The sequence below is a fragment of the Bos indicus x Bos taurus genome, chromosome 8 (assembly GCF_003369695.1).
Source record: "Bos indicus x Bos taurus breed Angus x Brahman F1 hybrid chromosome 8, Bos_hybrid_MaternalHap_v2.0, whole genome shotgun sequence".
Lineage (NCBI taxonomy): Eukaryota > Metazoa > Chordata > Mammalia > Artiodactyla > Bovidae > Bos > Bos indicus x Bos taurus.
The window spans coordinates 44,240,848-44,265,423 of NC_040083.1; the positions used below are offsets into that span (position 1 = coordinate 44,240,848).

At 40.5% G+C, this 24,576-nt stretch overlaps 1 protein-coding gene across 1 annotated transcript in view; it reads left to right on the top strand.

The window, feature by feature from the left end:
- Positions 1-24,576, top strand: part of PGM5 (phosphoglucomutase 5) — a 213,353-nt gene that overhangs the window by 40,447 nt on the left and 148,330 nt on the right. The window lies entirely within an intron of this gene.

A 24,576-nucleotide genomic window follows, 5' to 3' on the forward strand; every position in this document is an offset into this window, starting at 1 on the left:
GGAGAAGGGATAGACAACCTACTCCAGTATTCTGGCCTGGAGAATTTCATGGACAGGGGAGCCTGGCAGGCTACAGTCCATGGGATTGCAAAGAGTCAGACATGACTGAGCAACTTTTACTATATCATCATTAGTTCTGTAAAAACAGGGAAGATAAGTTTGTTGTGAGAATGAAGCAAGATACACATGGAAAATGTTCAACAGGAGACTCGGTAGATAACAGTCTAAGGTTTCTTTCCCTGGCTCTATCCATCCATCTTTTACCTTATCTTAGAAAACAGTGAATTTCAGAGTCTAATATTTTCAAGCAATGTATATTGTTGTGGAAGCAGGATTTGTTCACGATGGAAAGTTAAAAAAAAACAGAAAACTAGGAAAATGTAAGCAACTCTGCCTGAGCCGCTTATGTTAATTGATAAATGTATATTCCCCACTGAATCTCTTTATATACATATATAATATATATGCATAGTTATAAATCATATATAACATACATAATATAATATGTATAATATATATTTGCCTTTTTGTGAAACAGAAAAGAGATCTGAAAGTACATACTGCCTTGTAACTTTTTTCCCCATCAACAATCTCCAAGTCTGTTAATACACTTTGTCTTAATACACTTTTATATCATCTAAAACCAAGATCATATTCAAATTTCCCCCAAGTGTCCTTGGAGTGTCTTTAATGGATGATTTTGCCCAAAGCAGCATCCTGTCTAACATCATACATTGCATCTGGTTGTCACATCTCTTAAGTCTTTTAGAATCTAGCATAAGCCTTTTATCTTTTAGTTAATGATTTTTGAGGAGACCAGACCAGTTGTCCTGAAGAATCTCGTCTTCTGGATTGTGAAGTTATTTTCTCATGGTGTTACCATTCATTCAATCATTCCTGAAGTAAATTTTATATGCAGTGAAGTGAGTTAAGGGTACAATTCAATGAGTTTTGGAAAAGGTGTACATCTGGGTGACAACCAATGAAAATAAGATATAGAACATTCCCACCCCCCCCCAAAGTTCCTCCTTCCAATGCTCCATTGTTGTCATTTCTTCTGCCATATTTAGGCTTTGCCTGTTCTTGAGCTTCACAAAAATAGAATCGTATACTACATACTTGTTACTAGTATTTTCATTTAATATATTTTTTTATTCATACACATTCACTGAATTTGTAACTAGTCCATTCCCCTATGTTGCAGTATAGTAGATCAATGCATGAATATATCACAATTTATTTTTCCAGTATCCTGTTGATGAACATTTGGGTTGTTTTCACTTATTAGATACTATAAATCATGCCATTATAAACATTCTTACACATGTCTTTTTGTGTATGCATCTACATTTCTTCAGTTAATATCCAGGAGTAGAATGCTGATTGTAGATAGATGTATGTTTAATTTAACAAGAAACTGCCAAACTATTTTCCATTTTATACTCTTATTTGCAACGTGTGAGAGTTTTAGTTGCTTTATGTCTTCTACAGCATTTGGTGTTATCAGTCTTTTTTATTTTAACCAGTGTAGTGAGTGCAAAATACTGTTTCATTTTGGTTTAAATTTGTATTGTTCTAGTGATGTTGAGCTCATTTTCATATGCTCATTGTCCATTTATGAACTTCTATGTTATGTACCTGTTCGAAATATATTTGCTCAGTTGAAGGTGCATTATTTGTCTTTTTGTTACTGATTTATAGAAGTTCTTTATATATATTCTCAATAATAAGTTTTTTTTTTTTTGTCCATACTGCCAGCTTGTGGGATCTTAGTTTCCTGACCAAGGATTGAACCCAGGCCCTCAGCAGTGAGAGGCCTAACCACTGGTCCACCAGGGAATTCCCTGGATATAAGTCTTTTGTCATATATATGTATTACAAACATTTTCTCCACGCCTGTCACTTCCCCACTCAAATTCTTAATTGTGTCTTTTGATGAGTGTGAGTTTTAAATTTTGACAACGTCCAGTTTTTTTCTTATATAATTGTGTGCTTAGTCACTCAGTCAAGTCGGACTCTATGCAACCCCATGACTGTAGCCCACCAGGCTCTTCTGTCCATGGGACTTCTCCAGGCAAGAATACTGGAGTGGATTGCTATGTCCTCCTCCATAGGGTTTTCCCAACCCAGGGATCAAACCCAGGTCTCCTGAATTGCAGGTGGATTTTTTACTGTCTGAGCCACCAGGGAAGCCCAAGAATACTGGAGTGGGTAGCCTATCCTTTCTCCAGGGGATCTTCCCAATCCAGAAATTGAACCAGGGTCTTCTGCATTGCAGGCAGATTCTTTACCAGCTGAGCTGCCAGGGAAGCCCTCATATAATTAATATATACTTTTTTATCCTCTGTAAGAAATCTTTGCTTATGCAGAGGTCAAAAAGATGTTTTTTTTTCCTGTCCTTTCTTCTAGAATCATTGTAGTTTTAATTTTGCATTTAAGTCTTTGAGGATTTTGAATTAATTTTTCTGTGGTTTATAAGGCAGGGGTTGAGGTTCACTTTTTCCCTATATCCACTTGTTATTGAAAAGAATTTACCTTTCCCTTGATGTGTCTGTCAAAAATCAGTTGACCACATATATATGTGAGTCTGTTTCAAGATTATCCCTTCTGCTCCATTGATCTATTGTCTATCCCTATGCCAATATTTCCTTGTCTTGATTATTGAAATTTTAAAGTAATTGTTTAAGTCAGATGACTCCCCCAACTCTTATTTCCTTTTTCTTCATATAGAAAAAATTATATATCTAATGTCCTTTGCATTTCTATATACATTTTAGAATCAACTTGTTATTTTCTACTAGGGCCTGTTGCAATTTTGATTGAAATTGTGTTGAGTCCACAGAGCAATTCTGGAAGAATTGCATTTCAATAATATTGAGATTTCTAGTCCTTGAATATGATATATCTCTCATTTTATTTAGTTTTCTTTAATTTCTCTTACATACTTTGTAGGTTAGTTTCTCTTCCGTATATTTTGTAGTTTAGCGTGGAAATCTTTACAATTTTTGTTAAATTGACTCATGAGTATTTTGTATATTTTGATGCTAATGCAAATGGAATAGTTTTATAAGTTTGATTTTCCAGTTGTTTTCCACTAGTAATTAGAAATATAATTGATTTCTGTAAATTGATCTTTTAGTCCTCCCCCAGTACAGAGATGAATCAGATGACTTTTGGATGCCCGCTATGTTCCTTCTTTCCCTCAGGTGATACTGATGTCAAATCTGTGATAATGAACCAACCACAGTTTAAAATTCTTGCCTAGCAGCTCCAAAGTGTGGGATGTGTAATTCTATTCTTCCCCATTTGCCTTGGTTTATATCTTTCCTTTTAAAAACAAATCAACAAAACTTGTAGAAAGCAAAGCAAAAACCAGACTGTCTCTAGAAATGGAAAACCCAGAGTCATAGAGCATCCTGAGTTCTATGCAGGTTACTTAATATTCTGGGAGGATATATAAGGTGGCTCAGTGGTTGGTAAAGAATCCGCCTACCAGTGCAGGAGACTTGGGAGAAATGTGAGTTCAATCACTGTGTCAGAAAGAGGAAATGGCAACCCACTCCAGTATTCTCTCCTAGAGAATCACATGGACAGAGGAACCTGGCAGGCTGCCGTCCATGGGGTCACAAAGGGTCAGAAAGACCCAGCAACTGAGCATGCATGTACACTTATACATAATCTTATAATTTATAAGGAACTTTCATTAATTTGAACTCACTTGATCTTTGCAGTAATTTAGAAAGGTATTGGGTAGACATTACTCTCAGCATATTAAAGATGCTGAACCAATTATCAGAGAGATTAAGTGACACAAGTTTACACAGCTAATAAGAAAGTGACCTGGGATTTGAAACTATTGCATCTGCCTAGTAACTGCAACTTAATCAGGATGGTTTCTGAGAGACCAGTTGCGAATATTGCTCAGCTTTCCCGTGGGGTAGTCAGCAGCTTCCCAAACCCTGGCCTGGAACGGCCAGTTTCATTCTGACAACACAACCCATTTGTGCTCTTTTCTTATGGAAATTTCCCAGTTGTTCTTGGGTTCAGTTTATCCCTCCTTCCCAATGAATCTCTGTTTCAGTCAGAAACCAGAAGCCTTGCTTAGAAAGTTCACAGAGGACCTGTTCTGATACCTAAGTGACCATTTAAAAGGATTATTCATGCTTGCTGGTTGGGATTCAGAATTCTGTGGGACTCTGAAGTGGTGATTTGTTTTGGGTATTTGATCTCTTGTGGAGTCCCTGGTGGATTCTCCTGATAGACACTTTATAAGTTTCGTCTTCGTGAAAGAAATGCTGCCTCAAAATTTTATCTTGTCAGTAATTTCCCACTTAGGTTATTTTTTAATTAATAAAATCATAGGAATGTGCCCCTAAATGCCAGACCCTGGAAGAAAGACAGCGAAGTGACTGAGATACATTCCATGGTACACTTGCCCAAACTCTTCGGATTGCAGAATAAGGGAGGCCTGCACCCTTGATGCTGATGAATTATTCAGACAAACTTCCATTGTTTCATGGATAATTGTTGTTCCCCAAGGGAAGACTTTCAGTATCTTTCATTTCTACTCTTACAATATCACTGAAACAAGGATTCCATTTACCCCAGAATAATACCGTCTCAGCCTTGAAAATGGCATTCTTTTGGGCTTTGTCATTCTGAATGTGTCTGATTTGTGGTTACAGATGAATCTGTGTTGCTGAAATAATTTTGGTTCAAATTATTCGAGAAGTAAGCACATTAGAAGTATATTTGTGGCCCAAGATTTGTCTTTACCCTGTGAGGCGGTATTAAATAATCCTCTGTGTTATCATCCTTCAGTAATACTTATGAAGCACCCATCTGTGCTTGGTCCTGTGCTGAATGCCATGTTAAGCAAGGCAGACACGTGCAGACATGAACTCTCCTCATTAAGAGATATTTAGAGCCTCAATCAAGGCTAGGATGCTAGTATACACTGCAAGGGAGCCATATCTAGAAAGTATGTTTTGACTACCGGGAGGCCATATGAAGTCCACCACCCATAAACATGATGGAAAAGAGAACTGGGACTCTTCTACTCTCTTTTTGCTTTTTGTGTCACTCCTGTTGTTCACCGTTTATTCACTCAAGAAATATTTATTAAGGGCCTTCTATATCCTAGACAATTGTCTCTTGCCCTGATGGAACTTACTGTCTGATGCAGAAGATGTATAATAACAAGTAAAGAAAAAGCATATAAACACAAATTGTAATGCATGTTCAGGGGAAATGAACTTGGTATAGTAATAATTGGCAAGTGTGGAACATCCTCCTTGGTAAGGTAGATAATGGACTTTCTGAAGAGTTTATGGGTAGGACCAAAGACTAGAAACATGCAGGTAGACCTGGCTTTGATGCTGAGATTAAAAATGGACCATTAAAAAAAAAAAAAAGTGAAGTTGCTCAGTCGTGTCCAACTCTTTGCAACCCCATGGACTGTAGCCTAGCAGGCTCCTCCACCCATGGGATTTTCCAGGCAAGAGTACCGGAGTGGGTTGCCATTTCCTTCTCCAGGGGATCTTCCCCACCCAGGGATCGAACCCAGATCTCCTGCATTGCAGGCAGACGCTTTACCGTCTGAGCCACCAAGGAAGCCAGAAATGGCCCATAGCACATGTGAAAATGCTTGTTTTTTTCAGAATGTAGTCTACAACTATTTGTTGCCAGTCCCCAATCTGAAATATGTACTGTAGGTTTATCTTGAACATACCCAGCTGGTCATTGGAATCTAGACAGTGTTAAACCAGCAAGTATGCAACATCTACTGATCTACGATGAACTTGGTCCTTGTTACACACTTTAAATCTATGTTATTTTGTCTCCAAGATCAGTCAGGATGCACGGTGGTAAGGGGGAGAGAGTGTTGTGAGCTGATATGTAATTATCCAGTCTTCCATACATCCCCTTAGCAGATAAATATGTTCACGTGTAACCTATATTAAAACAGAAAAGGGAGAAAAAACTCTTTATAATAGTAGTTATTGCCCTAAAACCATCCATAGCTGTTTAATTCATGGTCGAGGGAGAAAGGAAATGGCACCATCAAAGGGGTTTGCTAAAAAGAATTTAGTAATAGTAGCTTTAATAACCTGGTCACAGAAGTATGAACAAAGATAATGAAGGAAACAAACAAAAAAAAAGCAAGAAGTGATGGAGAGACATCCCAGGACTCACAGTATCAGAAAGCTAGTAATCCCCCAGGACTGAAGAGTCAGGGAGGGATTGGGTAACCATAGCCTGAGAAGATTTGGAGTTGTCGGGACTGATCTTGTCAGGGAGGTATAAATACCCTAACTTCTCTCTTTTCCCACCCTCCAGTCTCTTGGTGATGCCTCCTCTGGACCAAACCCCACAGGAAGCAGGGGGCAGCCCTTGCAGCTCAGCCTCCTAGGGAAGCCGACAGGGCAGAGATGGGCGTTGAATGAAATGGGGGACTCTTGGGTGGAAGGGGGCAAACAAGGAACAGCCAGCACAATGGCCAGTCTTTTTGGTAATCTCTACCTGCTTGTCTCCTAGTCTCATCCTCTCCCCAGTTTTTTGGACCTCAGGTGTAACCAGCTGAGTTAATCATGCTCATCATTGAACAGTCCTTTCATAATGTGTCCAGTGGGAGACTCGTTTCTTATTATTAAAAAATTAACGTAGTTCTCTTTTCTTTGACTACCCTCCTCCCAGAGACAATCACAAATGTGTATTTGTTGGGTATCCTTTTGTTTGCGTATGTTGTTTTATTTGCATGTACTTCAAATGATTGTGACTAGTACTATAAATAGACTGTATTTGGTTTCTTATTCTTTTCCACTACAGACTTTATGTTCAGATCCTCTCAGTGGCTAAGTGTGCATGTAGTGTGTTGCTTCTGACTGCTGCATAGTAGTCCATGGTGTGCATCCACAGGTTACTTCCATTCCTGCTCCTCTGAACACTCAGGCTGCCTCTTACCTCCCACATCAGTGAATGATGCTCAGAGCCCCCTTGGGATTTATGTGAGTTTCTTCGACATGGGTATCCAAGAGGAGAATTGTTGGGTCAGGAGTACTGTCTATACTTAATTTGACCAAATCCTGTGTTAGATTGTACTTCACTAGTCTGCTTCCCCTGCTAGTTTCTGCATCTTCAAGTCCAGACCAATGCTTTTATTGACTAATGGAAGAGTCAATGACCAGTGGAAGAGAGAGTAATATACCATTGCTGTACTAAATTTTCATTTCTCATATTACTAATGAACATCTCTTCAAATGCTTGATATTTGGGGGTTTCCTTTCTATTACTGTCTGTTCCTATACTTTGCCTGAGTTTGTATTTAGGATTTTCTCCCCTTTTTTGATGGATTTCCATGAGCTCATTGTACATTCTATGTATTTGTTGCTGTCGTTTAGTTGCTAAGTTGTGTCTGACTCTTTTGTGACTCCATGGACTGTCGCCCACCAGGCTCCTCTGTCCATGGGATTTCCCAGGCAAGAATACTGGAATGGGTTGCCATTTCTTTCTCCAGGTGATCTTCCCAACCCAGGGATCGAGCCTGCGTCTCCTGCTCGGCAGGCAGATTCTTTACCACTGAGCCACCTGGGAAGCCACCTGGGAGAAGTTTCCAAGTTTGATGACCTCTCACACTCCAGTACTCTCACCTGGAAAATCCCATGGATGGAGGAGCCTGGAAGGCTGCAGTCCATGGGGTCGCTAAGAGTTGGACAGGACTGGGTGACTTCACTTTCACTTTTCACTTTCACGCATTGGAGAAGGAAATGGCAACCCACTCCAGTGTTCTTGCCTAGAGAACCCCAGGGATGGGGGAGCCTGGTGGGCTGCCGTCTATGGGGTCGCACAGAGTCGGACATGACTGAAGCGACTTAGCAGCAGCAGCACACTGATGTACCTTTGCATATCCTGTTCTCTTTCCTTGAAATGTGTTCCCTTCACCTTGTCCCACTGCCTACTTTGTTCTTCCTGATCTTTCAAGACTTGAGTCAGCATCACCTTCTTGGTAGTACTCTTTTGATGTCATATTTCTCCATCCAAAGCAGCACATAGAACTTACTCTTCAGAGGTCTCTTCATCACAGTTGTCACAGACATTAAAAACATGTGTTTGTCTGATTCCTAATGTCCTGTAAATCCCCCACAAGCAAGGGTTTTGGCCAGTGCCTGGCATAGGATAGGTTCTCAAAAACGCTTACCAAATGAATGAATAAGATTTTTTTCCCTTTTGGAATATTTTTTATTTGAGAGAAAAAGAAGCTTGAGCTCCACAGATTTAATCACATAATTCTAAAAGTTAACTGCCATGATATATAAACAAGCTTCTTTGAAATTTTTTACAAAATAAATTTGTCAATTTATTGGTTGCAGAGGAAAATAAATATACTGAGTGATAAGGAGAAAAGGAATGATGTATAATTTGTTAGTCTTTTAGGTGTCTAATAAAACTATGCCTGACTTATGGTTTTCATTTATATTTAGGTAAATTTGAGGTGAGTTGAATTTTAGTTATGCTATGTATTGATAATAAAAATGAGATAAAAGGAAGCAATGGCATAGCACTTATTTCTCAGTCAGTAGGTAAACACACTTATCAGAGCCTGAACTTAAGCTGAGGTTTCTTTATTCCTTTTCCTGGTAGGTAGGGTGAGTACTGATTTCATCCTAGGTTAAAGGATACCTTCTTCTATGCCTTTTGTGTCTACCTTCTGGAAAGGATGCTGATGGTGATTCAAGCCTGTTTGTCAGTATTTCTATGAGTTGGTGTCAGATGAGAAAGCAATTTCATGCCCACATTAAGTAGAGGGCATTTATAGATTAATTACCTAAAGTGAGAGGAATAAATTGATAACATTTAAGACTAGAATCTACAAGAACTTTGGAGATGTTGGATAAACCATCTTTTGTTCAGTTGTTCAGAGCTGTCTTGGTTGGGTGTTTGCTCTCTATGTTGGTCAGTAAAACAGTTTTGAATGAACAATCAGTAACCTGAGTTCCAAAACATATAGTTATCATTACCCCTACATGTGGTCTCGGACAAACCATTTTTAGGAATTGGCTTTCTCTGGCCTGCTATATCTGTAGGGACTCCTGGCCACTCTTCAGTTTTGTTTCTGGAAAGGCATAGTCATTAATAACAGTTCCAACATCCTATCCTCAGTCCTTGCATTCCCATTGGCACTTGTTGGCATTTGGCAAATAATTTTGACCACTGGTGAATTCTGCCAATACTGAAAGAAATTCATGTATACCACCCTGGGTGATTGGGAATTAAAGATCACTTAAGGCTGGGTTCCAAGGCCATCTGGTCTACAGCATATAACTAAGTGGCATGTAGTTGTTCTCCAATGCAAATGTAGACTTCATGACCTGTCTTTACTTATAATCTCAGTTTTGGTTTTTGAAGGGTCCATTTGGCTAAATATCCTCCTTTCTTTTTTATGACTTCAAATACTTATACATTTTAAAAATCAATCCAATTCATTATTGCAAAGAGGTATGAGGTAACTTTTTGGGCTGATAAAAATGTTCTGTATCTTAATTATGGTAGCAGTATTAATAACACAACTCTATCTGTGTACCTATCTATCAAGATTTATACAACTGTATACTTAAAACTGGCAAATTTTATTTTATATCAGTAATACCTTGATAAAAGTGATAAAAATAATCAAATCCTATTTATTTGGAAACAAACCAAAGAACTTCTCTTGGGTCTTCCTTTATGATTAGGGTCATGGATCATGACTTGGTTTGAGTGCCTCTAGTTCCTAGCATCAAGGTTTGCATTTACCAGACTATCAATACACACTGGCTGGGTTCAAGTGAGACCAGTGGTCTTTGGAATTGCTGTCCACTACTTCCTTCTCTCTGGTGAGCCAGAACATGAGTACACTATTTTCAGTCTTGTCTTGGGAAATATTTACATTTAGAGTTGAAAGTTCTAAGATTTCAAGGTCATTAGTCAAATTTATTGGTGGCATAAAGATATAAAGAAGATAGGATAGCCCAGCAAAACTGAACTATATGCTTTGTCAGGCAGCCAGAGAAGCTTGGCACTTGACAATGATTTTAAATGATGGAGGATAGTGATGAATCATCTCAGGCCTGAAGATCCTTTTGGAGTGAAAGAGCTTTTTGTACAAAAATGTACTTTTGGTGTATGCTTTATATTTTGAAATGAACTTTATAAATTTCACCCAAAAAAAGTTTTTTATTGGATTTTAAACCTCAGCCTCTTAGGGTAATCTTAAACTGAACCTGTTGGAACACTGGTTAAATTGCCAAGTCTATCAATTTCACTTTCCAGTAGGGCTGAGGTAAGAATAGTATCTAAGAAAGATGCACAGGAGAATAAAGCAACTCTCCCCAAATTTTGCCTGCTCAACACAGAGTAAGAGGGTGAATGTATTTTTATTTATAGTGGATTTCATTACAGTTTCTTATTCAATGGTCATGGAAGCCCTCAGAAGTATTTGCGTTAAGTGTTATTATTGAAGCTTTATAGGAAAAGTATGATATTGGGAGATTAAGTAATATGTTTCAGTCCATATTAACTGAAGTAGACTTGGCCTCAGGTGGATCTTGACCTAGCAACTTGGTGATACCTGAATAATCCCTCTCTGCTTTGGCCATTATGATGGCCCACAGTTGCCCATCAAAAAGGAAGCAGTCAAGACTGGTACTAGATTGTCAAATTTCAAGTCTCATAACGTCTTTGCTGTTCCTTATTGCTGAGAATAGGAGAAATTCTGATTATATCTTGGGTGAAAGTCATTTATGTCTATCAGTGTGTGTGTTGGGGGACCTATGTGTGTGGTGGGTGACATCAAACATACATAATTTATTTTGACCCCAAAATGTCTTGTAATTTTGACCTTAAACATCACTCTTGTTTAGTAAAGCTCTGGAAGAAGCAATTCTTGGCTGTAATTTAAGACTTCCAGGAAAATGTTGACTGGAGTTCAAGGTAGGGTTTGAATTTTATACCCTTACCTCAGGATCTGCTTGAAGTAGTAAGATCAGCAGTGGTTGTATGAAAAAACCCTTATCACGTTTCAGCAGCGTTTCTCCATAACATTCTGTGTAAAGTGGGCTAAACTGATATGATTCCTTTTAAGAGTTTTTAGTCTTAGGCAACACTGATGAGCAGAAACATAAAAGTTACCAGTTAAATAAAATGGGATATTTTAATATGAAATGTGTTAGTGGTTGGTTATAAGATATTTGATGCTTAGAAAAAGAAAAGAAAAAAAAATTGTGTAAGCCCCTGTATGTATGTCCTACACAGGTGAGGGTAGATTTCAGACCTGGGGAGTCATTCATCTCATCTCTGATCAGGTTTCTGCCCGAGGTTTAAATTTGTCATTTGGAATTCCAAGTTCTTTTAGAGTCCTGGATGACATCAGTGTTTTATATCCTAGCATAAAAGAAAATTGTTTGGTGAGTTGGTGATTGTATTTAAGAATGCACATTCTCTATCCAGGACTCACAGAGAGATTGTATCCGTCAGGATCTTTGCCCTGCAGATGAGAGAACACTAGTTGAAATGGGACCTAAATGATAAAGGGAATGTTTCAGCCCGTATTAACTGAAGTAGACTTGGCCTCAGGGGAATCTTGATCCAGCAACTTGGTGACACCTGAATACTCCCTCTCTGCTTTGCCTTAGAAGGTATCACTTTCATCCTCAGGTTCCCTGCCTCTAGCTCTCTAGGCTGTCTCTTTGAGGGAGCAAGTTTTCAGCCCTCAACTGCTTATATTACCTTGTCTAGGAGGATAAAGTTTTTTTTTTTAATCAAAGTATATTTGATTTATAGTTGACAATGTTGTGTTGGTTTTAGGTGTACAACACAGTGATTCAGTTATACATGTGTATATGTATATATATATTCTTTTTTTTTTCAGATTCTTTTCCATTACAGGTTATTACAAAATATCAACCATAGTTCCCTGTGTTATACAGTTGGTCCTGTTCTTGTTGGTTATATACTTTATGTACAGTAGTATGTATATATTAATTCCAAACTAGGAGGATAAAGTGTACACACACATGTGTGTGTGTGTATGAGACAAAGCTTTTCTAGAAAGAAGTAACTGAGAACATGCCCTTGAGTCTTGACTTTGTGGGTGTTTTTATCATCTCTGACCTTTTGACTCACTGAGACCATGGAGTGTGGGAGAGACTGAAAGTTTTAAGCCCTTTCTCCTCATTTAGTGGAGTTGGGAGGACAGTTATTCCTTCCCAAACCAAGTGACAGAGAATGGATGCAGTTGTCTTCCAGGGCAAGCTCTTTCTTCCTCCTTCCAGAATGAGTAATGGTAGCAACTTGAGACCCAGTAGGTGGCCAGGGATGTGAGCTAGGTGAGTGTACTGTGGTTCAGTTCTGAAATGAGAATTCAGGACCTGGTTAAGAACTCCAGAGGCCCTTCTTGTTTCCTCCTCATATCCCTGCTGATCCTCTGCTACTTTCCAGTAACTGACAACAGTGTTAGAATTTGAACGGTGGTGCTTGCCTCAGGTCTCTGCATGTGTTCAGGAATTCATCTGTCTTTCTTTCCCATCCTTTTCTGTCTACCCCTTCCTTCCCTTCCATCTTCCTTCCTCCATTTCTCTTGCTCTTTCCCTCTTTCTCACTTTTTCCTTTCTCCTTCCTTTTTTCCCTGCCTCTATCCACGCTTCCCAGGTGGCGCTAGTGGTAAAGAACCCACCTACCAGTGCAGGAGACATAAGAGACATAAGGGTTCGATCCCTGAGCTGGGAAGATCCCCTATGGGAGGGCATGGCAACCCACTCCAGTATTCTTGCCTGGAGAATCCCATGGACAGAGGAGCCTAGCGGGCTACCATCCATAGGATCACAAAGAGTTGGACACGACTGAAGCGACTTATCATGCACGCATGCATCCTTACCTACCTTCCACTTTGTCAATTTTCAAAAACCATTTTTAGTACCTGCTGTGTACCGAGCCCACTGCTAGGTGCCGAATACATTGCTGAAGTTCTTCTCTTTCCACATTCTTTCTTCCTTTGTCAAACTTCACCATCAACAAAATTTATTAATATTCTCTCTGGAAGGTATTCTGCTAGATTCAGAAAGGTTCATGACTTCAATCTGAATGTTAATGAGAGATTTGGAGTGTTTCTAGATCATGATGTAGTATCCTGCAGATTGCCTTACACAGATTCTGCTACCTAAATTTAGGAGTGGGAGGGAAAAAGAGAGTATGTGTGCTACTGGGAGAGGACACAGGTTAAGGAGGGAAGACATTCCTGCCTGCCAGTACACACAAATGTGCTCATGCATGGAGTGGAACATGGCACTCTTTGACTTTCATTGGCTTCTGCATTCGAACTACCTGGGTTTGAATCCTCTGCTCTCCGGTTGTATGTCTTTGGGCTGGTTCCCTAATCAGGTTCTCTCCTGCTAAATGAGATAATAACAGCATCATTCTCACTGGCATTAAATGAGGTAATGTATGAACAGTGCTTAGAGCAGTGCGTTCACAGTAAGAGCTCAAAGAAGGTTAGTTGTTATCATCATGATGTTGAAATTTCATAGGTAGCAAACTCAAACCAGCCCCAGTTCTTTAACACTAAGGAACTGGGACTAGAAATTTAACCAGTGGCTGCGTTTAGACCCAGTATCCCCCATGTAGATACTGGTGATTGAGTGGGGGTTCCTTCTATGGGTTCCTCACATTTCATAGCACAACAAGCTTTTAGAAGACTGCTGTTGTGATCCTCAAGTATCTGTATTTGGTAGTTTTTCAGATTACTTTGTAAATAATGATTGTTAATTTTCTTTAGCTCTTCTCTAGCTGTAAATGGAGCATTTCACTAGTGACCCAGAATTAGACCCATTGTTATTTGATCTTTGGCCTTTTTATTAATATTCTTTAAAGTTGTTACAATGAGAAGTTCTTTGTTCACAGAAGTAGTGGACCCTGAACTATCGAACCCTGATCATCTCATCTTTTTAGAAAAATTGTCTTTCTGGAAAAACATAGGGTTTCTTTTTTTCTTTTAAAACACACCTGTGTCTGTCTGTATTTGGGGCAGAGCAATTAAACCCACATATGTGTGTGTGTGTGTGTGTGTGTGTGTGTGTGTGTGTTAGTTGCTCAGTCGTGTCTGACTCTTTGAGACCCCGTGGACTGTATCCCACCAGGCTCCTCTGTCCATGGAATTCTCTGGGCAAGAATACTGTAGTGGGTAGCCATTCCCTTCTCCAAGGATCTTCCTGACCCAGAGATCAAACCCAGGTCTCCTTCATTGTGAGTGGACTTTAGCATCTGAGCCACCAGAGAAGTTCTTTAAATCCCCATACAGAATTCAAAGATTTTTCCCCTACTGCTACTTCTGCTGCTAGTATTTTTATATTGTGTTATATATACATCCAATTAAAACATATAGTGCAATTTGTTTGCATAATATAAGTACTTGCCCATTTCACAGTCTGTTCAGTATTCATCCAAAAGCTAAAAAGTAAAATAAGAGAAACACTAGGACTAAATTAACTACTCTATGATATACCTGTGTGTGGGGAGGAGAGGACAGAGGAGACATTTGTGAAAGTGGCTTTCTTTATTACTAATATAGTGCTAGCTACTCCCTTTCTTAACAGTTAACATCTAAATCCCAATTTCTTGTTGTAATGGTTGTTTCCTGCATTTATAATGACTTCTTAAAAGTTTATTAGCTCCTCTGTAGTCCATTTATTTGCAGATTCTTTAACCAAGTCCTCTGGTGAACTAGGAAGAGGCTTGGGAGGTAGAAGGATGAATATTCCTCCCCAAATGAGGTTTATTTATGTGAATCCCATTAAGCAGGTGGGTGCCAGGAGCATGAAAAATTTGAGAATGAGAGTTGGTTTACACAAGGCTGTTTGGATTGTTGGAGGAAACTTCCATCTGAGGACCAACTCTTGAATTAGGTCAGATATCAAAGACTGTTGTGGCTCTGCGTGGGCATGACATCAAGCCAGTGTGGGATGACTAGAGTGAGCTCTCAGGGAGATACAGTAGAATAAAACAGAAAAGAAGATATATGTGTGAGCATGTTGGTACTTCTGATTTTATCAGTGATACTTATCATTTCTCAAAGCTGATTCACTCCTTCCAGAAGGGAAGTTGTCAGGGCTCGTATAGTGGCTCTTCTCCACAGAGCTCTCAGGGACTCATGTTCCTTCTAGCTTGTTGCTCTGACTCCTGTGGGTGTAGATCTTACTCTCAGATTTCAAGACTGCAGGAACTCCAACAACCATGTCTGCGTTTTAAGCAGCTACTGGAGTACAGGATAAAGAAGGGCAAAAGGAAGAGCAAAAACAGACACACTATATATTTAAAGAGGTTCACAGGGTAGACATTTGATGCTTTTGCTTATATCCTGCTGGCCAGAACTTAATGATATGGCAACACCTAGCTGCAAGGGAAGCTGGGAAGTGGATGCTTCACTTTGAATGACCTGTGCACAGCTCAAATTCAAGTGTTTTCTTATCAAGAAAGAAGAGGAGAATAGTTACCATGGAACAACTTACAATTTCTGCCATGGGCTTAGATGATATCCTAAATATTCTGTGCAGGATAGTGTAGTCTATGCAGATATAAAATATTATTTGATCTTTGACATGATGAATTTTTTTTCTTAGGCTAAAGAAGTTAGAGTGATGACATAATTGATGATGATGATATTAATGATGACAATGAGGAAGAGGGCAAGATATTCCTTATTTACCAAAGAAAAGATAAAAGATTTTATAAATAAGCAAATTGATGCTTGGAGCAGGAGAAGCCCACTAATACCCATCCTTACCTATGGAATTATGATGTAACAACAAAGCCTGGGAAGCAGGGTTAGGGGAAAGGAAACAAGGTGATTTTTAGTTTCAAATAACAGAAACCTGAATGAACTCCAAATGATGTAAACAGTAAGGAAAAACTGTAGCTCACGTGTTAAAATGTCTAGAAGGAACTAGCTCCCAGGTAAGGAGGCTAATTCACTGCCTTGGTCTCATCATTAAGGAGCTGGGTTCTGTCATCCTCAGGGTGTGGTCTTTGTCCTTGGTGAGCTTTCCTCATGGAGCTGCTCCAGAAATTGTAGCTCTTCCCCTATATATGATGTGGTCTTATGGAAGAAAAGAGGCTGCTTTTTATTCATGCATCTTTTGAAAGTCAAAGAAACTTTCCGGGAAACCATTCAGTGCAGTAGTTTTCCTTTCCTATGGTATGTTCACTTTTGCTTAGGATAAATGATAAAGCCATTGTTCTGTTAGTGAGGAAATCAGTGACTTTGGGAGGGGAACTGTCAGTAGCTGCTAACTCATTTAAAGTGTTTGCCCAGCATTAAAAGACATTATAGAATTATGGGTGTTGCCTGAAAATGCCATTGCTTTGATGTCACTTGCTTATTAGAGTTTGTTCACTTACTCATCAGTATACATTTATTGAATATCTTCTCTGGGTCAGATGGTGTTATAAGTGAGTACAATTTGTGCTTACCCTAAAAAAAAAATTATGACTCAGAGAGAGAAACAGATATCCTGAGTAACACTTAAAATGCAGCGTGAGGAATGCTATACCAGGGGCCATGAAGTGCTGAGAGGAAACCATTTATGTTGGCCTAGTCCAGGATCAAGACTATGGTTGTAATGGAACTTTCTTCTCTAGGTTATGAATGTCTCTCATGGGAAGCTCTTGAATGAGCTTCCTTTTCTTCCTTTTTTAACCCAAATATAATGGTTTGAGCATAGTATTAATCATTCCTCATGGTGGTAGGCAGGGGTGAGTCAAGTCAGGAGAAGAGAAAGTGTTCTGGAGCAAACCATCCATTGTGACCAGAAAAGATGCTACAGCATGACTATAAAGACCTTTAGAGTCACAAAGACCTGAGTTCAAGTCTGAGATCTGCTGTGACTTAGCTGTGTAAATGTAGGGAAGCTACCTAACCTCTCTGCGCTTGTTTTCTCATCTGTCAAATGGAAATTAGAGCACTTAACTGCATCAGATTGTTGGGTAACTCAGTTGGGATAATGTATGTAAAATGATCAGCAGAAAATAGGCATTTGTGGACATTGCTGTTATTATTAGTTAATAACATAGTCTACCTTATTTTTTCCTCCCTCATCTAAATCTTCGATTTTACTGAAGTGTTTGTTGAGGAAAATTCTTTCCTTCAATCAGAATGTTTCTGGCAACTGAAAGTGAGCCTTTCACGTACTTCCTGATACTTTAGTTTGAGAGTCATCGAGTTAACAGACATTTATAGTGTGATTCTGACAAATATCACATGCTAATATTTCCTACATTCTGTTTATTTAGTGTTCTCTATTTCCTAAAATAGGAAAGGGTGCACAGCTGAAGAGTTGCCAACTGTTCTCCACAAGTGGCTGGGTTTTCCTTAATTGATGAAATCACCCTTTGTTGATTGGACCCATTTCCACGGGAATCTCCAGATCTCAGGGCCCACACTCTGCATCCCCTGTCTATCCCCTAAACCTGTTAGGTATTTTTAAGCCAAGAGTGTCAACTAGTCATGGCAGCTGCATGTCAGAGACCTATTTCCTTTAATTGGCTCTGGGGGCCATTCTCTTAATAGTTTCTCCCTTTTATAAAACTTTGTGCCATGTTCCATTTATGAGAAGAACACAGAATTCCAGAGCACGTTGTTTAGGAATAACTGATCTAGCAAATGGAACAGTGACGTTAAGGAGAAATCCAGTTACATGGAGGCCTCTGGTCTTCTGTGTGGCTTGAAGAGATGAAGGACGCTGATGTGTTCTTTAGGGAGAGATATGCAGTTTGACAGGAAACATCTGCTTTCATCTACTCCAACATCAACACGACCGATGTGGTAGGAAACCTGTCGTGACTGTGTGTTCCACTTCCCAAGCCAGGGCTGGGCCTGAGATCAGGACTGTTTGAACAGGCAGCACAGTGTGGCCCCATCTGTCCAAATGTGGACATGGCAAGCAGCAGAGTATCCTGAGCCTATTTCTTATTTAGAGGGAACCATTACTCTCTTCATGTACCTCTCTTCTTTATGGTTTCTCTCGTCACATTTCTATTCTAGACTTTGGTGATGAGTGTATACTTTTCAACCTTCATTTTATACCATATCCTCACTCACGAGTAAGGATGGCTCCCTGTGGAGGAGGATTCTCCCTAAAAATATAAAAATATCTGGGAAATGAGTACAAATAGAGAGATTCACATCCACTCACACACAATTTAGAGATTGTCGTCTACTGCTTAAGATATGTCTGCCTCCCCTCCCCACCTTCAAGATTACTCAGTTCAGTTCAGTTCAGTCTCTCAGTCGTCTCCGACTCTTTGTGACCCCATGAATCACAGCATGCCAGGCCTCCCTGTCCATCACCAACTCCTGAAGTTCACTCAGATTCACATCCATCGAGTCGGTGATGCCATCCAGCCATCTCATTCTCTGTCGTCCCCTTTTCCTCCTGCCCCCCACCCCTCCCAGCATCAGAGTCTTTTCCAATGAGTCAACTCTTCACATGAGGTGGCCAGAGTACTGGAGTTTCAGCTTTAGCATCATTCCTTCCAAAGAACACCCAGGGCTGATCTCCTTTAGAATGGACTGGTTGGATCTCCTTGCAGTCCAAGGGACTCTCAAGAGTCTTCTCCAACACCACAGTTCAAAAGCATCACTTCTTCGGCACTCAGCTTTCTTCACAGTCTCAAGATTACTACCTACAATTAATTACAGCTGTTGTTACAGTATCATTATATAATTGGTTTGCAGGAAAAACTGCCTTGTTTTTCAATATCCATAAGAGTCAAGTTGGTATCTCATAGTGTTCAAAAATATTAAACATTATTCTAAAGAGTAAAGTCAGTATTTGCCTCTGAAGAGTTCAAAGTAAATGAAACTGCCATCAGGTCCAAAATAAATTGTGCTTGCTTCTGGGAAGATGTAAGATCTGAGGAATTCCTTCTACAGATGCTGTGACTTCCTGCTATTCTCAGAAAACCCCATATTGAAATGGTAAGAAAAAATTAAATATTAGATGAAACACTTTGAGTCCAAGGGAGTCTACACAAGGAGTTACGGATGGCTCTGTTGTGACTGCTGCATGAGTGCCTGATGGCGTATAAACACCCCTGTTCCCCTGCCCTTCAGTGGAAGCCTGAGACATGTATTTTCACAGTTTCCTAGAGCATCTTTGCAGGACTAAATTTCAACCACTGTAACAACTGGTTTGAGAACCCAACCTTTATTAGCTTTCTTCCGTCCCATATCTTACTGTTCTTCTCCCCAGTCTATACTCTCTCCAGTTGCTTCCCCCTCAGATTGATGTGTGCACCTGAACCCCTACTTCAGGATTCAGATCTGCTCCTGGGGAGCTCAAACTAATACATCAGAAATATTTATTGTCTTCCTTCTCATTTGGGTTGATACATTTCAACATCCTAATTTCCCCTAAGTATGCAGATCCAATTGTTTGTGCCTGGTTTATGAAAAGTAGGTGATGAGAAAATCAAGGCATGCAGAGAAACTGCACAGTTACGGTGGGATGACTCAGAAGTGTGCCCAGCTCTAGAACTTTATCTCTGCCTCCTCTGAGCAGGAAATCTCAAAGGGGGGGGGTGCTTCTAGCTTTCATGATTATGTGTGATTTTGTTATTTTATGAAATCTACTGCTGTGCGACTCTGTTGAGAAAAGACACTTGATAAAGCTAGAAAAATATACATCTGCCACAGAAGGAATTTTATCTCAAAACCACTATTTCCTCCTCAGCTCTGAATGTTGACAGATTCTTTCTTTCCTCATGGGGTTCAGCAGGTTGGCTAGAAAGCCAGGATCAAATACCATTGGGAGGTGTGAAAACTGGGCAAGCTCGGCCCCATGAGTAGCTGTCCTCTTGCTAGCTTCTCCATCCTGATAACTGCCCTCTTGATGGGATACGGACCTGCTAGTGTCTTTATGGTGTCTGTCACAAAGATAGACAAAGTAGATATAGCTTTTAAATTAGGTTTAGCAGAAGGTTCCCTTGAAATAGGGTTTTCTTGTCAAAAAATGGTGAGACATAGTGACAGATTGTTTTTGGAGTCCCTTCACTGACAGTGGTGTATGCTTTTAACTGTCAGGCTACTGCTGAGAAGGACATGTGATAGCTCTCCACTCACTCCTGGGTTTCTGCCAGACCTGGGACCCTCCAGGAAGCAGCAGTTAGAGTCAGAGCACGTGGGCATGTGCTCTCCTGGGCCCTCGGGGGAGAATGAAATGCTGGTGCTTCATCTCCATTTGTGGAGGATTTTGATCAAGTGCCTGCATGACCTTTTTGTGTGAACCATTGGGTCACATATCCTCTCATTTCTGTCATTTAGGGCAATATCCAAAATGGAGGATAGGCATTTTGTAACCACAGAGTTGAATTGAAAAATGAAACAACTGCTGGAAAAGGTATTGCTGCTGCTGCTGCTGCTAAGTCGCTTCAGTCGTGTCCGACTCTGTGTGACCCCATAGACGGTAGCCCACCAGTCTCTCCCCAGTCCCTGGGATTCTCCAGGCAAGAACACTGGAGTGGGTTGCCATTTCCTTTTGCAATGCATGAAAGTGAAAAGTCCAAGTGAAGTCGCTCAGTCATGTCCGACTCTTCGGGACCCCATGGACTGCAGCCCACCAGGCTCCTCCGTCCACGGGATTTTCCAGGCAAGAGTACTGGAGTGGGGTGCCATTGCCTTCTCCGAAAAAGGTACATTATATGTCTAATCAGGCAAGAAGAGGCTAAAAACATATGGTGGTTTAGTCGCTTAGTTATGTCTGACTTTGCAACCCCATGGACAGACAGGCTCTTCTGTCCACAGGATTCTCCCAGGCAAGAATACTACAGTGAGTTGCCTTTTCCTTCTCCAGAGGATCTTCCCGAGCCAGGGATTGAACCTGGGTCTCCTGCATTGCAGGCAGATTCTTTATTGTTTGAGCCACCAGGGAAGCATATGGATGCTACTACATTCTGGGTCAGAATCTATCTTCAAAACCTGTTCAGTTCAGCTGTAGCCTCTGAGCCTTTCTTTTTTCCTGGCTGTCAAGAAAGATTTTTTTCTTTTGTGTTTCTGGAATTTGATGGCATCTGCCAAAACTTGAGGGGAACTGGGGAAAGGGTCTTAGCTCTGCCTCAGTTGAACTGTGTCTCCAGCCTACCCCTGGCTTTTTGGGGACTTGAATTTCACTTTCTGTGTTATGGAATCTTGGGCAGTAACTGCTCCCTGCCTGGTTTACACTTCATTTGAGACAGTTGCCAAAGCCCTCTCTGACACCACCAGGGAGAAGGAATTAATTCTCCTGCCTTTGATCTTTCCTTTTTGCTCTGTTTTTGTCCTGACAAGAGCCAGAACTGTTTTTCTTGGGGTCACTGAGGCCTCTCGCTCTGCTTTCTTCTTCTGTCTGTCACCTCCTTGGATTATGGTCTTCTTGCACTTAAACCTGCTTGCAGGGTCCTGTGTTTTGTTTGCTGAGTTTGACCAAAGGCACCTCAGGCTTGTTTGAACCCCAGAGGCCAGATCTCCCTGCCAAACCCCCATGCCCCATTTCACTGGGCAGTCCCACTACAATGCTTTTTTATTTACCTCTGTGCACTCAGAGGAGGGAGTCCCCTGAGATTTGCCCCGCTAGGTTTCTGCTGCCTCCCCTGCCACTCTGCTTCAGTTTAGACAAAGGCCTCCTGAGCTCTGAACCCACTCAGCCCCTGTGCTCAGCTTGACAGACAAGTGGTCTTATTTTTAGCTTGCAGACCTTTTAGTTGACATCCTGTCCCATTGAGGGTGTGAGAGAGAAGCGCTTTGGAAATCAAACCCTGTCACTGATAGCTTGTCCTGAACTCAAAGGGCGATAAAAGAAAGGATGCCTTATATTTAAGAAAGAAAGAGAACTGGGCGCTGCATGGCCACTGCAGGCTGCTTCTGTTTCTCTCACCTCACCCCTGCTCTCTGTCCAGATGACTCGCTGCTCCTGATGCGCCTGCCCCACGAGGTGCTGTGCTTAATCCCGTCTGAGCCCAGGGGAGTCGGCTGTTATCAGCTGGCTGGTGGGAGTGAGCCATGGCCAGCACCCCTGTCAGGGTCAGGACCCCTCCCTCCTTACCTGCCTGGACCCCCCCTCCTACCAGCACACAGCCTCTTAATTTGGGTGTCTGAGTCTGCCGGAGGAAAGAGGTGTGAGGAGACCAAAGTAGAAGGGAGACTGGGACAGCATGAGGCACCAGACTTATGTAATCTTAATGTCGATTGAGAAAAGAGAATGTGGTAAAGATTTGGTGGACTGTTTTGAAATAGCTGTAACTTTTACTTAATACTTTACCAGGTACCTCCCCCTACCTCCTCTTGGTGCATAGAAATAAACCTCTGCTTTGGTATTTTGACAGAAGAAAAGCAGATTAAAGAAATCTTATGAAATTAACATGGTTTAATATAACACATAATTTATCTCAATTCCAGAGCATATTACTATTTCTTTAGGAGGGAGATACAGGCATTGGGATAGAAGTACACTATGACATACTTTCAATTGAGAGAGAAGATAAACAGAAGGTAATATGTCTTGAGGGTTTTTTTTAAAGGTTTGAAAGCTTTATGGCTGCTCATAATTTTCCATAAACATGTGGCGTACCCATCACTGGACATCTTATGGACACAACACAGATTTTTTTAAACTTAAGTACTGGTATATTTTAATTTTGAAATTAATTTATTTAAAAATTTTATTTTATTTTTTATTGAAGTATAGCTGATTTACAATGTTATGTTAGTTTCAGGTGTACAGCAAAATGATTCATATGCATATACGTATATACATATATATTCTTTTTCAGATTCTTTTCCCTTATAGATTATTACAAAATATTAAGTACAGTTCCTGGTATTATAAAGTAGGTCCTTGTTGGTTATATATTTTATATATAGTAGTGTGTGTATATTAATCCTAAACTCCTAATTTATCCCTCCCCTACTTTGTGCTTTGGTAACTATAAATTCATTTTCTGTGTCTGAAAAGACACATCGGTTTAACGATCAGCTCCCAGACCTCAGCTTTATTCCTCCTCCATGTCTATCACCAGTCAGGCGTCCAGACGGACAAAGGCACTCTGCTTGGGAAGTTGGTTGTGGGTGGAGCCTTGTCTGGGGAGATTTGGCCTCAGCCAGAGCCAGAGTGGGTATTGCTCAGACCCAGCTGGCATTTTGAAGCTGAAGTGGGTGAACCCATATTAGAGAGGAGCTAGGAGAGGAAGCAGGACCCAGAAGAATCCCACAGCTCTTCTGCAAACCATCTCCTTCTGTGACACTCAACTTTGTTTAGAAGCCTTTCATGGGAACCAATACCCACTGCTCCTTTTACACAGCACTTCAATGCTCCCAGTCTGGAAATGTCAGTCACCCGAACTATGCCCTCTGCATATTCTCAGAGTCCAAACAGAACATTTTCATTGTAGAAATAAGAGAACTTTTGGTGTCACAGCTAGGACATACTTTATGTCTTTTGTGAGATGGCCTTCTTCCCTTCCCCTCTGGTGAGAATTCTGTCCGAGTCCGACATTGTTGAGAAATCCTCATTCTGCTAAGTGCTAGCTCTGCTGGAAGACTGTCACAGTCAGATTCCAATCAGGCTGTGGTGCTCCATACCCAATAGTGTGACTGCTTTTGATCTGTAGTCCTGTTTAAGGATAGTTTCCAAAGGCATGGAAAGTGCCTTGATTCCAGTATTTGCAGCTGACACTCCTTGCAGACTCAATCAAGTTATCATCAAGCATTTTATGCAAAGGTAACCCAGGAGGAATACCAGCTATTTAATGGGATTGGCCATTCCTGCCTTACTGGTGGCAGGCACAGCTCAGCCCTCCTTCTAGAACTCTGAAGACCCTGAAAGACTCTGTTACTCCCGGGAGCAAACCTCTGATGTATGGTGTATTCCAGAGTCAAAGCTGCTTTGTCTGTGATTTGGAGGGTCAGGGAAATAGTTGGAAATAGTCAGAAATAGGTCACATCTGAAGAAAAGTCCTCTAATTGGGATATTGAACACAAATGAAGGAAATGGATCCCTTTGAATTCATATAGTAGATCACACAACTCATATTACATACAAGGAATAAAAAAAAACCACCATCCCCTGACTTGAATTTATTCACTCACAATGCCAGTAAACTAGATATGGGTTAGTTACCATGATGCATTTCAGGAATATTATTAGATCACATGGGAAAATGAGGAGCACCTTTGTAAGCTGTCGTGCACTGTACAAATTATTGCTAAGATGAATTTTTCTTAAAATGGGTAACTTGAAGCATAAAGTTAATTAAGAGAGGCCATAGCCTGGGATTAACTTAATATAGCCTTGATCTTAGTCTTAGCCAGATGTGGTAACTTAGAGCCTAGAGGTCTTACTTTGCTTGCCTGTGACCTTCAGGCATTCATCAGTAGCCAGAAGATAGTCTGGTCTTGGTGCCTGGAGAATCTAGGACTCTGGACCTGTTTGTGCAATGCATTAGGTTAGATGCCTCAATCTCTCTACAACTGAGAATGTTAATACACACATTGCCTTGTGGTGGTTGTGAAAACTAAAA